The sequence below is a fragment of the Rhinoderma darwinii genome, unplaced genomic scaffold (genome assembly GCF_050947455.1).
Source record: "Rhinoderma darwinii isolate aRhiDar2 unplaced genomic scaffold, aRhiDar2.hap1 Scaffold_568, whole genome shotgun sequence".
Classification (NCBI taxonomy): domain Eukaryota; kingdom Metazoa; phylum Chordata; class Amphibia; order Anura; family Rhinodermatidae; genus Rhinoderma; species Rhinoderma darwinii.
In genome coordinates, this window is record NW_027464120.1 from 93234 (window position 1) to 106937 (window position 13704).

The window sequence follows — 13704 nt, forward strand, 5'->3', positions numbered from 1 at the left end:
CCATGGAATTGCCTAGAAGTAGGCTGAATCGCTGCAAGGGCTGAACAGCAGTATCGGGCAGGCTCGGGCAACGCGCGGCCCGTTCGGGTTATCGCTTCTCGGCCTTTTGGCTAAGATCAAGTGTAGTATCTGTTCTTATCAGTTTAATATCTGATACGTCCCCTATCTGGGGACCATATATTAAATGGATTTTTAGAACAGGGAGATGGAAATAGAGCTTGCTCTGTCCACTCCACGCATTGACCTGGTATTGCAGTATTTCCAGGACCGGTGCACCCTTTCCTTATGTGTTGACTAAAAGCAGATTCCAAAAGTGTTTTTTGTCTTTGCTATTGTTTCTGTCTTTCTGAAGGGATCTCCCCTTTTAATCCCATTATTTCAACACCTGTTGGACAATGCATGAGTGATAATGAGCTCATTGATTAAATGCAATTAATGAATAGATTGCCACCTCTTGTTGTGTGTCGTCTGTGTTTCTGTGTTTCCGGCATTTCACATTGGAACACCTCATTCACCTTCCTTGTCTTCTCTCCGCCCTCCCTTTTAGGTAAGTTAAAGAGCTGCACCTGAGCCAGCCACTGATTGATTGATTGATTGATTGATTGATTGATTGATTGATTGATTGATTGATGCAGCACAACAGTCAAATAGTGGAGTGGAGTAGGGGAACAGCAAACAGCCAATAAAGCAGCCCGCCCGCTCGCCTGCCCGCCACAATGGACCTACCTGTGTACACTAGATGGATGTGATGGAATGTACTGTCGTCCCTACATTTCAAGAAGAAGTAAGAATTGCAGTTGCAACAACGCCTTGCTTGCCTACAAAGAGAGCAGCAATTTGGATTTGTTACTATGTTACCTAGAAGAATAACAAACTGTGCAAGGATGGAGGTTGTAGGAGCAAGGAGAAGTTGTCTGTAAAGTTGGTGGATGCCTATTTTCCATTTTGCAGTCCCTTGTCTCCCTCTTGTGGCCTCCTGGAGGCAACTAGCTGTGCAAAAAAAAGACAGCCTGGCGGCCGGCTGTTGCAGTGTTGCCCTCTCAGGCAACACTGAGTGACTGACTGAGCCTCACCGTCTTATATAAAGTTCAGACGGAACTTTGCACGTGTCATAGTGGAGCCCTCAGGATTCCAGAGCCAGCTTTCTGACATCATAATGGGGCCTCAGAGATAAAAGCCTGGGCCCAGGCAGTGTTGGTCAGTGCTGCTCAGCAGGCAGCACTGGACTGGACTGGATTACAGCTGATACAAGGTGTGAAGGAACAAGGGGTGGCTGTGGGCATGCACTTGCTGCCGCTGCCAGTGTTTATCTGCATGGCAGCAGGGCATTTGGGCGTTGCCAGGAAGGCGTTTTTATGTAGATTCCTCCTCTTTCAGCACTGCATTGTGGTGCAAGCAAAAGAAGCAAATCCTGTCTGGCTTCCTCTCCGGCCTTTATTCACCTCCCGTGTAGCTGTGAGTGTGTGAGCCTGCAGGGCCCCATGGAATTGCCTAGAAGTAGGCTGAATCGCTGCAAGGGCTGAACAGCAGTATCGGGCAGGCTCGGGCAACGCGCGGCCCGTTCGGGTTATCGCTTCTCGGCCTTTTGGCTAAGATCAAGTGTAGTATCTGTTCTTATCAGTTTAATATCTGATACGTCCCCTATCTGGGGACCATATATTAAATGGATTTTTAGAACAGGGAGATGGAAATAGAGCTTGCTCTGTCCACTCCACGCATTGACCTGGTATTGCAGTATTTCCAGGACCGGTGCACCCTTTCCTTATGTGTTGACTAAAAGCAGATTCCAAAAGTGTTTTTTGTCTTTGCTATTGTTTCTGTCTTTCTGAAGGGATCTCCCCTTTTAATCCCATTATTTCAACACCTGTTGGACAATGCATGAGTGATAATGAGCTCATTGATTAAATGCAATTAATGAATAGATTGCCACCTCTTGTTGTGTGTCGTCTGTGTTTCTGTGTTTCCGGCATTTCACATTGGAACACCTCATTCACCTTCCTTGTCTTCTCTCCGCCCTCCCTTTTAGGTAAGTTAAAGAGCTGCACCTGAGCCAGCCACTGATTGATTGATTGATTGATTGATTGATTGATTGATTGATTGATTGATGCAGCACAACAGTCAAATAGTGGAGTGGAGTAGGGGAACAGCAAACAGCCAATAAAGCAGCCCGCCCGCTCGCCTGCCCGCCACAATGGACCTACCTGTGTACACTAGATGGATGTGATGGAATGTACTGTCGTCCCTACATTTCAAGAAGAAGTAAGAATTGCAGTTGCAACAAAGCCTTGCTTGCCTACAAAGAGAGCAGCAATTTGGATTTGTTACTATGTTACCTAGAAGAATAACAAACTGTGCAAGGATGGAGGTTGTAGGAGCAAGGAGAAGTTGTCTGTAAAGTTGGTGGATGCCTATTTTCCATTTTGCAGTCCCTTGTCTCCCTCTTGTGGCCTCCTGGAGGCAACTAGCTGTGCAAAAAAAAGACAGCCTGGCGGCCGGCTGTTGCAGTGTTGCCCTCTCAGGCAACACTGAGTGACTGACTGAGCCTCACCGTCTTATATAAAGTTCAGACGGAACTTTGCACGTGTCATAGTGGAGCCCTCAGGATTCCAGAGCCAGCTTTCTGACATCATAATGGGGCCTCAGAGATAAAAGCCTGGGCCCAGGCAGTGTTGGTCAGTGCTGCTCAGCAGGCAGCACTGGACTGGACTGGATTACAGCTGATACAAGGTGTGAAGGAACAAGGGGTGGCTGTGGGCATGCACTTGCTGCCGCTGCCAGTGTTTATCTGCATGGCAGCAGGGCATTTGGGCGTTGCCAGGAAGGCGTTTTTATGTAGATTCCTCCTCTTTCAGCACTGCATTGTGGTGCAAGCAAAAGAAGCAAATCCTGTCTGGCTTCCTCTCCGGCCTTTATTCACCTCCCGTGTAGCTGTGAGTGTGTGAGCCTGCAGGGCCCCATGGAATTGCCTAGAAGTAGGCTGAATCGCTGCAAGGGCTGAACAGCAGTATCGGGCAGGCTCGGGCAACGCGCGGCCCGTTCGGGTTATCGCTTCTCGGCCTTTTGGCTAAGATCAAGTGTAGTATCTGTTCTTATCAGTTTAATATCTGATACGTCCCCTATCTGGGGACCATATATTAAATGGATTTTTAGAACAGGGAGATGGAAATAGAGCTTGCTCTGTCCACTCCACGCATTGACCTGGTATTGCAGTATTTCCAGGACCGGTGCACCCTTTCCTTATGTGTTGACTAAAAGCAGATTCCAAAAGTGTTTTTTGTCTTTGCTATTGTTTCTGTCTTTCTGAAGGGATCTCCCCTTTTAATCCCATTATTTCAACACCTGTTGGACAATGCATGAGTGATAATGAGCTCATTGATTAAATGCAATTAATGAATAGATTGCCACCTCTTGTTGTGTGTCGTCTGTGTTTCTGTGTTTCCGGCATTTCACATTGGAACACCTCATTCACCTTCCTTGTCTTCTCTCCGCCCTCCCTTTTAGGTAAGTTAAAGAGCTGCACCTGAGCCAGCCACTGATTGATTGATTGATTGATTGATTGATTGATTGATTGATTGATTGATTGATTGATTGATGCAGCACAACAGTCAAATAGTGGAGTGGAGTAGGGGAACAGCAAACAGCCAATAAAGCAGCCCGCCCGCTCGCCTGCCCGCCACAATGGACCTACCTGTGTACACTAGATGGATGTGATGGAATGTACTGTCGTCCCTACATTTCAAGAAGAAGTAAGAATTGCAGTTGCAACAAAGCCTTGCTTGCCTACAAAGAGAGCAGCAATTTGGATTTGTTACTATGTTACCTAGAAGAATAACAAACTGTGCAAGGATGGAGGTTGTAGGAGCAAGGAGAAGTTGTCTGTAAAGTTGGTGGATGCCTATTTTCCATTTTGCAGTCCCTTGTCTCCCTCTTGTGGCCTCCTGGAGGCAACTAGCTGTGCAAAAAAAAGACAGCCTGGCGGCCGGCTGTTGCAGTGTTGCCCTCTCAGGCAACACTGAGTGACTGACTGAGCCTCACCGTCTTATATAAAGTTCAGACGGAACTTTGCACGTGTCATAGTGGAGCCCTCAGGATTCCAGAGCCAGCTTTCTGACATCATAATGGGGCCTCAGAGATAAAAGCCTGGGCCCAGGCAGTGTTGGTCAGTGCTGCTCAGCAGGCAGCACTGGACTGGACTGGATTACAGCTGATACAAGGTGTGAAGGAACAAGGGGTGGCTGTGGGCATGCACTTGCTGCCGCTGCCAGTGTTTATCTGCATGGCAGCAGGGCATTTGGGCGTTGCCAGGAAGGCGTTTTTATGTAGATTCCTCCTCTTTCAGCACTGCATTGTGGTGCAAGCAAAAGAAGCAAATCCTGTCTGGCTTCCTCTCCGGCCTTTATTCACCTCCCGTGTAGCTGTGAGTGTGTGAGCCTGCAGGGCCCCATGGAATTGCCTAGAAGTAGGCTGAATCGCTGCAAGGGCTGAACAGCAGTATCGGGCAGGCTCGGGCAACGCGCGGCCCGTTCGGGTTATCGCTTCTCGGCCTTTTGGCTAAGATCAAGTGTAGTATCTGTTCTTATCAGTTTAATATCTGATACGTCCCCTATCTGGGGACCATATATTAAATGGATTTTTAGAACAGGGAGATGGAAATAGAGCTTGCTCTGTCCACTCCACGCATTGACCTGGTATTGCAGTATTTCCAGGACCGGTGCACCCTTTCCTTATGTGTTGACTAAAAGCAGATTCCAAAAGTGTTTTTTGTCTTTGCTATTGTTTCTGTCTTTCTGAAGGGATCTCCCCTTTTAATCCCATTATTTCAACACCTGTTGGACAATGCATGAGTGATAATGAGCTCATTGATTAAATGCAATTAATGAATAGATTGCCACCTCTTGTTGTGTGTCGTCTGTGTTTCTGTGTTTCCGGCATTTCACATTGGAACACCTCATTCACCTTCCTTGTCTTCTCTCCGCCCTCCCTTTTAGGTAAGTTAAAGAGCTGCACCTGAGCCAGCCACTGATTGATTGATTGATTGATTGATTGATTGATTGATTGATGCAGCACAACAGTCAAATAGTGGAGTGGAGTAGGGGAACAGCAAACAGCCAATAAAGCAGCCCGCCCGCTCGCCTGCCCGCCACAATGGACCTACCTGTGTACACTAGATGGATGTGATGGAATGTACTGTCGTCCCTACATTTCAAGAAGAAGTAAGAATTGCAGTTGCAACAAAGCCTTGCTTGCCTACAAAGAGAGCAGCAATTTGGATTTGTTACTATGTTACCTAGAAGAATAACAAACTGTGCAAGGATGGAGGTTGTAGGAGCAAGGAGAAGTTGTCTGTAAAGTTGGTGGATGCCTATTTTCCATTTTGCAGTCCCTTGTCTCCCTCTTGTGGCCTCCTGGAGGCAACTAGCTGTGCAAAAAAAAGACAGCCTGGCGGCCGGCTGTTGCAGTGTTGCCCTCTCAGGCAACACTGAGTGACTGACTGAGCCTCACCGTCTTATATAAAGTTCAGACGGAACTTTGCACGTGTCATAGTGGAGCCCTCAGGATTCCAGAGCCAGCTTTCTGACATCATAATGGGGCCTCAGAGATAAAAGCCTGGGCCCAGGCAGTGTTGGTCAGTGCTGCTCAGCAGGCAGCACTGGACTGGACTGGATTACAGCTGATACAAGGTGTGAAGGAACAAGGGGTGGCTGTGGGCATGCACTTGCTGCCGCTGCCAGTGTTTATCTGCATGGCAGCAGGGCATTTGGGCGTTGCCAGGAAGGCGTTTTTATGTAGATTCCTCCTCTTTCAGCACTGCATTGTGGTGCAAGCAAAAGAAGCAAATCCTGTCTGGCTTCCTCTCCGGCCTTTATTCACCTCCCGTGTAGCTGTGAGTGTGTGAGCCTGCAGGGCCCCATGGAATTGCCTAGAAGTAGGCTGAATTGCTGCAAGGGCTGAACAGCAGTATCGGGCAGGCTCGGGCAACGCGCGGCCCGTTCGGGTTATCGCTTCTCGGCCTTCTGGCTGAGATCAAGTGTAGTGCTGGTTACTTGTAGTCAGTGCTGCCTGGTCTTGGTTAGGAGGTGCTCAGGTACCCTCTCTCTCGGCCTCGGGGGATCGTCCAGGTTCGCCTGGACTTCACCCCCGTGCTGCTATTTGGGAGAGAGGCTTAGTCCTGAGCAACGGGTTGCGATCCATATACCCCCGTGTAGGTTTCGACCGAAAAGGGGAGTTGCGCCCAAAGTTGCGCCTACTAAGGAGTAGCGTAACGATCCCAAAAAACCTTACTCACCATGGACGAGGATCCATGTGAGATACCGGCTTATGCCCGGATTAAAAACACAATTCGTGTAGTGCTATCGGAGGAGAAGGCGACGACCTGCGGCTTAAAATTCGTGGTGGAGACCGTACTTGTTGGTATCTTCAACATCCAGAAGCGAGAAATTTTGGCGGTGCAGGATTACCCAAGAAGGAGGACATACGACGTTACTTTCATACAGAATGGAGTATTCCGAGATCTGCTGGCGGCTTATACGGTAAAAAATGACCCGAGACTGGACGGTGTTGATTTTTATGAGCACGTTATGGACATCACTAAAATGATAGTTATAAAGATGTACTGCCCTTTTGCCGACTTAAAAGAAGTGATGTCCCTTTTATTCCCTTATTTTAAAACTGTGAAATGTATTGGCAAAGTCATGAATGAGGTTGGTGTATGGACCTCAAAGTGGAGATTCAATGTAACATGTTATAAAGATGCCAATTTTACAGGAGGGATAATGTTGCCGCCAGCACGTTTTAAAATAGGTGATATGGCCGGAGACTTTTATTTTTCAGGGATGCCTCCATTCTGTAGGAAGTGCCAAAAGTACGGTCACACCAAGGAGTCTTGTGACAGCACCTGTAGGAACTGCGGCAGCTCTGAGCACGAGACCAAAACTTGCCCTCTGGGGAAAAGGTGCCGTTTTTGCAGCCGAGTTGGTCACCTCTATGCTACTTGTCCCCACAGATCTAAGGAGTTGGAACAACCTGAGGACCGGCCAAGGCGTCCCGAGCGGCCCGCAGGCCAGATCACTCCCGTACAAAGAGAGGAACCCCAAGGAGGTGAGCAAGACGAAATGGATACCTCCAGCAGACCCCCCCAAACAGGTGACCCTAAAGAGCAGAGGCGACAAAAACGCAGAGCCAGTGATCAGCGGACGAAAGAGCCCCCCCAGGAGACTGGGGCGCAGGATAGTTCGGATGAAGCTGATCCTACTGGCCTGCAAGAGATGCTGGGTCAGCCTGTACCTGAGGCAGAGGTCCCGGGCGGAGCGGCAGCGCTCACTAAGAGACGTAGGGCGTACTCGGAGGTGGCAGCGGGGGTGCCGATGGGAGTACCTGCCAGGTTGAAGGCAGGGAAACCAGTTGACGTGCCCCCGGAAGCGACAACTGAAGGTCCCCCCCCTTCCAGACAGTTGGGGGATATAGGGACAGCTGCCTCCGAGGTAAGCGTGGTCCCTGAGACGTCCAGAAGCGCGATTCCTGCCCCTATAGAAGGGGAGGACGCTGCCAAAGATTGCGGAATCTTACCCGTTGAGTCCGTCTGGGACCCATTTTCAAGAAGCGCCTTAGGTATGGGGGGTCAGCTGAGTGACGGGTCTTCCTCTCAAACCTCATCGATGCGTACATTTGACTCGAGGAAATATGATGATGAGAGCTCGAGTGGGGTGTCTGGCGACGCGGAGGACTGCTGAGGCCTCCTCGGGTAAGATAAAAATAGACTGTCTCTCTCCCTTTTCCTCATGGCTGAGTTATGTGGTCTTTCCCTTAATGTAAGAAGCGTGCACTCACAGACAAGAAGAGCTGCCCTTTTCAACTACCTTTCTGTTTTTACCGCCTCAGTGTTTTTCCTACAGGAATGCTGCATACCTCACCGCATGAATTATAAAAAATATGAGGAAGACTGGAGACTCGGACCTTCAGTGTGGTCCGGGTCCAATGAATCCAAAGCCGCAGGTGTCGCCATTTTATTCAAAGGGAACGTTTTAATTGATCGTTTTTATGAAATTTTACCAGGCAGAATTTTAATGGTCAAAGCTTTTATAAACGGTGTTAGATGGCAGTTTTTAAACTTTTATGGTTCTACAGACAAGAAGGAAAGAGCAAAAATGCTAGAAATTTTACCCCTTTTTATCAATGATTCAGAACCACTTATTTTAGCTGGTGATTTTAATTGTATTTTAAAGGGGGAACGCCGGTTCTCGAATTCAGTAAGTCGAAACTATGATAAAACCCCGTCTATTTTAAAAGATATTACAGTGGATTTTAAACTTACTGATGTTTTTAAAAAATGCAATAGGGATCTACCTGAAGAGGACGGCGTCACCTGGAGCAATGTAAACTGCAGCTCCAGGATTGATTTTATTTTTTGCTCTTATCAAATACTGCCTTTTAAATGTGATCTTAATTCTAACGTGTTTTCTGACCATAAACTTTTATATTTTAAAGTTAATTTGAACGATCAAAGGAGAACTCCGAAGAAAGCCTGGAAATTAAACGTATCCCTTTTAGAGGATCCGCAAATTTTATCCGATTTTATCACCTTTTATAAGGGCTGCAGACGGGTAAGACATCCCAATATGCTAATTGTTTCCTGGTGGGAGAAAATGAAAATAAAGATAAGAGATTTTTTTTATTAAAGCTGGGATGAAGAAAGCCAAAGAAAAATTTGAATTTTATGCTAATTTAAATACCCGTCTGCAGACCCAATACAAGTTCAGAGAACAGGGTATGCAGGTGGAGAAAGAGATCACCGAAATTAAAAAAGAAATCTCCCAGTGCCTGGAGCAGAGGGGAAAGGAGATAATCTTTCGCTCTAAGGTAAAACATCTTGAAGAAAATGAGACCTGCTCCAGGTACTTCTTCAAGAAAATAAATGATAAGCATACCCTGTTAAATGAGATAGATGGGGAAACAAATACCCAAAACATTTTAAAAAAGGTGCACGGTTTTTATGCGGATCTTTTTAATACAAAACATGTTGATGTTGATTTTATGAACGACTCATTGAAGGAGGTGGATGCTGTTTTAGATCCTGCTTCCCAAGTGTTTTTATTACAGGATATTACGGAACAGGAGATTTTAGAAACTACAAAGAGTTTTAAAACAGGTAAAGTCCCTGGCCCTGACGGTATACCTATAGAATTCTATGTTATATTTTATGGTATTTTAAAAGAGGATCTCCACCCTCTTTTTACCCAAGTTTTTAGAATAAAAGCCCTCCCGGGGTCCTGGAAGAAAGGCGAGGTGTCCCTGCTTTACAAAAAGGGGGACAAAACAGACATTAAAAATTGGAGGCCTATCACTTTGCTAAACTCTGACTACAAAATAATGGCGAAGATATGTGCGAACAGATTAAAAGCAGTGATAGGCCAGATCATACACTCCAATCAGGTCTGTGGGATACCCGGGAGGAGTATATGGGATAATTTAAACCTTTTAAAAGATGTGATCAGTGACACGAAAGAGAGAGGAGGTAAAATGGCAATTTTATCTATAGATTTTGAGAAAGCCTTCGATAGAGTGTCACATTTTTATCTTTTTAAGGTTTTAGAAAAAATGGGTATACCGGAAGGTTTTTTACAGTCTCTGAAGGCCTTTTATGAAAATTGTACTAGTAAAATTTTAGTAAAGGGTTTTAAGACACAGGATGTCCTTTTAAATTCCGGAGTGAAGCAGGGGTGTCCCTTGTCCCCACTACTTTTTATTTGTGCGATCGAGCCTCTACTCTGCAGGTTAAGAAAGGATAAGCAGATAAGCGGAGTCCCCCTGCCGGGCGGGGGGGGACTAGAGGCTAAAGTGGTGGGGTACATGGACGATGTCGCGGTCCTTTGCAGGGACACCCTGTCATTACAGAAATCCTTTAAACAGATTTACCAATTCTGTTGCTCCTCCGGTTTTTTAGTAAATTTTAATAAAAGTAACATCTTAAATATCGGCAAAATGGTTTTAATGGACATTCCAGTCCCTGTGTCAGAGTCTGTACAAATTTTAGGAGTCTCCTTCAATGAGTCAAATAATGGTTTTACCAGTTGGGACTTGGTGGCACAAAAAGTTAATCAGAAAATTTGCATGTGGAACATGAGAAAGTTAACAATGGAGGGAAAGGTTTTAATTACAAAAATGGTGATTTTACCTATTTTATTATATTTAAGTATGGTATTCCCTCCCCCTGAGATTTTATTGAAAAAAATAATTAAAGCATGTTTCACATTTTTATGGAACTCCAGGATGGAAAAGCTCAGGAGAGAGAAGGTAATATTACCCAAACCAATGGGGGGGAAAGATTTCCCCGATATAAAAGCATTCCTTTTAATAAAATTTTTTACTTTATGTCTTAATGCAGTTTTTAAGGAACATTACTGGTCATATTTTATACGTTTTAACACAGGTTATTTTATGAGGAGGAACGGTTGGTTCTCCACGGTTTTAAGCTCCCCGTATGCTTTTAACCTTTCTGGCCAGTATAAGATTTTAGAAAAAATTGTAAACCTTTTTAACTTAAAAGACAAAAATATTAACGAAGTAAAAAATAGTAAAGGAATTTTAAAAAAGATAAAAGAAAATGTTTTAGTAGCTCCCATCAGTAATTTTAATGAACAAAAATGCAAAGAAATATGGAAGATGGTGAGCGCTAAATATCTTTTTAACCCACAGAAAGATCTGGCCTGGAGCTGTGCCCACGAGTGTCTTCCATGCCGGGCATTCCAGCATCGAAGGGGACTGACCAACTCGGCTGCGTGTCCAAGGGGAGGATGTAGAGATGACGAGACAGTCTACCACCTATTCTGGGAATGTTTTTACGCGAAATCGATATGGACAAGAATCCTCCCCTTGGTACAGAAGATTACAGGACTTCGGAGATACACAAGTGATGGCGTTTTATATGGATGCCTGGAATGCCCAACACAGACTCGAAAAATGATGGCATGGAAGATCACCAACTGCGTAAAAGCAGCTCTGTGGGCGGCCAGAAACATTTTATTATTTAAGCATGAAGTTTTAGCTGTGGAAGATGTTTTAGCCATTTGTCTTAATGAAATGTACAAATATTTTCTTTTAGATAAAAAACTCTCTCCTGTTTTATGTAGAAAATGGTTTTTAAGTGAATGGAGTTCCATAATATGATGCCACCAAGTGCCCTTTTATAAATTGTTTTATATGACAATTTGTATTTATTTGTATTAAACCATGGTTGTAAATTTATGTAAATTTCTTTTGTAAAAACGTATTGATTTTCTGTAAATCTGTTCAAAATTTTAAATAAACGGTTACCTCCTTTGTTGGGGTAGTCAACTCAAAAAAATCTGTTCTTATCAGTTTAATATCTGATACGTCCCCTATCTGGGGACCATATATTAAATGGATTTTTAGAACAGGGAGATGGAAATAGAGCTTGCTCTGTCCACTCCACGCATTGACCTGGTATTGCAGTATTTCCAGGACCGGTGCACCCTTTCCTTATGTGTTGACTAAAAGCAGATTCCAAAAGTGTTTTTTGTCTTTGCTATTGTTTCTGTCTTTCTGAAGGGATCTCCCCTTTTAATCCCATTATTTCAACACCTGTTGGACAATGCATGAGTGATAATGAGCTCATTGATTAAATGCAATTAATGAATAGATTGCCACCTCTTGTTGTGTGTCGTCTGTGTTTCTGTGTTTCCGGCATTTCACATTGGAACACCTCATTCACCTTCCTTGTCTTCTCTCCGCCCTCCCTTTTAGGTAAGTTAAAGAGCTGCACCTGAGCCAGCCACTGATTGATTGATTGATTGATTGATTGATTGATTGATTGATTGATTGATTGATTGATTGATTGATTGATGCAGCACAACAGTCAAATAGTGGAGTGGAGTAGGGGAACAGCAAACAGCCAATAAAGCAGCCCGCCCGCTCGCCTGCCCGCCACAATGGACCTACCTGTGTACACTAGATGGATGTGATGGAATGTACTGTCGTCCCTACATTTCAAGAAGAAGTAAGAATTGCAGTTGCAACAAAGCCTTGCTTGCCTACAAAGAGAGCAGCAATTTGGATTTGTTACTATGTTACCTAGAAGAATAACAAACTGTGCAAGGATGGAGGTTGTAGGAGCAAGGAGAAGTTGTCTGTAAAGTTGGTGGATGCCTATTTTCCATTTTGCAGTCCCTTGTCTCCCTCTTGTGGCCTCCTGGAGGCAACTAGCTGTGCAAAAAAAAGACAGCCTGGCGGCCGGCTGTTGCAGTGTTGCCCTCTCAGGCAACACTGAGTGACTGACTGAGCCTCACCGTCTTATATAAAGTTCAGACGGAACTTTGCACGTGTCATAGTGGAGCCCTCAGGATTCCAGAGCCAGCTTTCTGACATCATAATGGGGCCTCAGAGATAAAAGCCTGGGCCCAGGCAGTGTTGGTCAGTGCTGCTCAGCAGGCAGCACTGGACTGGACTGGATTACAGCTGATACAAGGTGTGAAGGAACAAGGGGTGGCTGTGGGCATGCACTTGCTGCCGCTGCCAGTGTTTATCTGCATGGCAGCAGGGCATTTGGGCGTTGCCAGGAAGGCGTTTTTATGTAGATTCCTCCTCTTTCAGCACTGCATTGTGGTGCAAGCAAAAGAAGCAAATCCTGTCTGGCTTCCTCTCCGGCCTTTATTCACCTCCCGTGTAGCTGTGAGTGTGTGAGCCTGCAGGGCCCCATGGAATTGCCTAGAAGTAGGCTGAATCGCTGCAAGGGCTGAACAGCAGTATCGGGCAGGCTCGGGCAACGCGCGGCCCGTTCGGGTTATCGCTTCTCGGCCTTTTGGCTAAGATCAAGTGTAGTATCTGTTCTTATCAGTTTAATATCTGATACGTCCCCTATCTGGGGACCATATATTAAATGGATTTTTAGAACAGGGAGATGGAAATAGAGCTTGCTCTGTCCACTCCACGCATTGACCTGGTATTGCAGTATTTCCAGGACCGGTGCACCCTTTCCTTATGTGTTGACTAAAAGCAGATTCCAAAAGTGTTTTTTGTCTTTGCTATTGTTTCTGTCTTTCTGAAGGGATCTCCCCTTTTAATCCCATTATTTCAACACCTGTTGGACAATGCATGAGTGATAATGAGCTCATTGATTAAATGCAATTAATGAATAGATTGCCACCTCTTGTTGTGTGTCGTCTGTGTTTCTGTGTTTCCGGCATTTCACATTGGAACACCTCATTCACCTTCCTTGTCTTCTCTCCGCCCTCCCTTTTAGGTAAGTTAAAGAGCTGCACCTGAGCCAGCCACTGATTGATTGATTGATTGATTGATTGATTGATTGATTGATTGATTGATTGATGCAGCACAACAGTCAAATAGTGGAGTGGAGTAGGGGAACAGCAAACAGCCAATAAAGCAGCCCGCCCGCTCGCCTGCCCGCCACAATGGACCTACCTGTGTACACTAGATGGATGTGATGGAATGTACTGTCGTCCCTACATTTCAAGAAGAAGTAAGAATTGCAGTTGCAACAAAGCCTTGCTTGCCTACAAAGAGAGCAGCAATTTGGATTTGTTACTATGTTACCTAGAAGAATAACAAACTGTGCAAGGATGGAGGTTGTAGGAGCAAGGAGAAGTTGTCTGTAAAGTTGGTGGATGCCTATTTTCCATTTTGCAGTCCCTTGTCTCCCTCTTGTGGCCTCCTGGAGGCAACTAGCTGTGC

The 13704-nt window shown here is 45.4% G+C and overlaps 6 non-coding genes across 6 annotated transcripts; all 6 read left to right on the forward strand.

Annotated features, from left to right (window-relative positions):
- Positions 1-90: 90 nt before the first annotated feature.
- LOC142723886 (U2 spliceosomal RNA) lies at positions 91-281 on the forward strand. Its single transcript, XR_012875741.1, has one exon. It is a non-coding gene; the product is annotated as a U2 spliceosomal RNA (small nuclear RNA).
- Positions 282-1569: 1288 nt separating this feature from the next.
- On the forward strand, positions 1570-1760 carry LOC142723887 (U2 spliceosomal RNA). The gene has a single exon (XR_012875743.1). It is a non-coding gene; the product is annotated as a U2 spliceosomal RNA (small nuclear RNA).
- Positions 1761-3044: 1284 nt separating this feature from the next.
- LOC142723889 (U2 spliceosomal RNA) lies at positions 3045-3235 on the forward strand. Its single transcript, XR_012875745.1, has one exon. It is a non-coding gene; the product is annotated as a U2 spliceosomal RNA (small nuclear RNA).
- A 1296-nt stretch (positions 3236-4531) lies between these two features.
- LOC142723890 (U2 spliceosomal RNA) lies at positions 4532-4722 on the forward strand. The gene has a single exon (XR_012875746.1). It is a non-coding gene; the product is annotated as a U2 spliceosomal RNA (small nuclear RNA).
- A 6584-nt stretch (positions 4723-11306) lies between these two features.
- LOC142724033 (U2 spliceosomal RNA) lies at positions 11307-11494 on the forward strand. Its single transcript, XR_012875885.1, has one exon. It is a non-coding gene; the product is annotated as a U2 spliceosomal RNA (small nuclear RNA).
- A 1304-nt stretch (positions 11495-12798) lies between these two features.
- On the forward strand, positions 12799-12989 carry LOC142723891 (U2 spliceosomal RNA). Its single transcript, XR_012875747.1, has one exon. It is a non-coding gene; the product is annotated as a U2 spliceosomal RNA (small nuclear RNA).
- Positions 12990-13704: the final 715 nt, after the last annotated feature.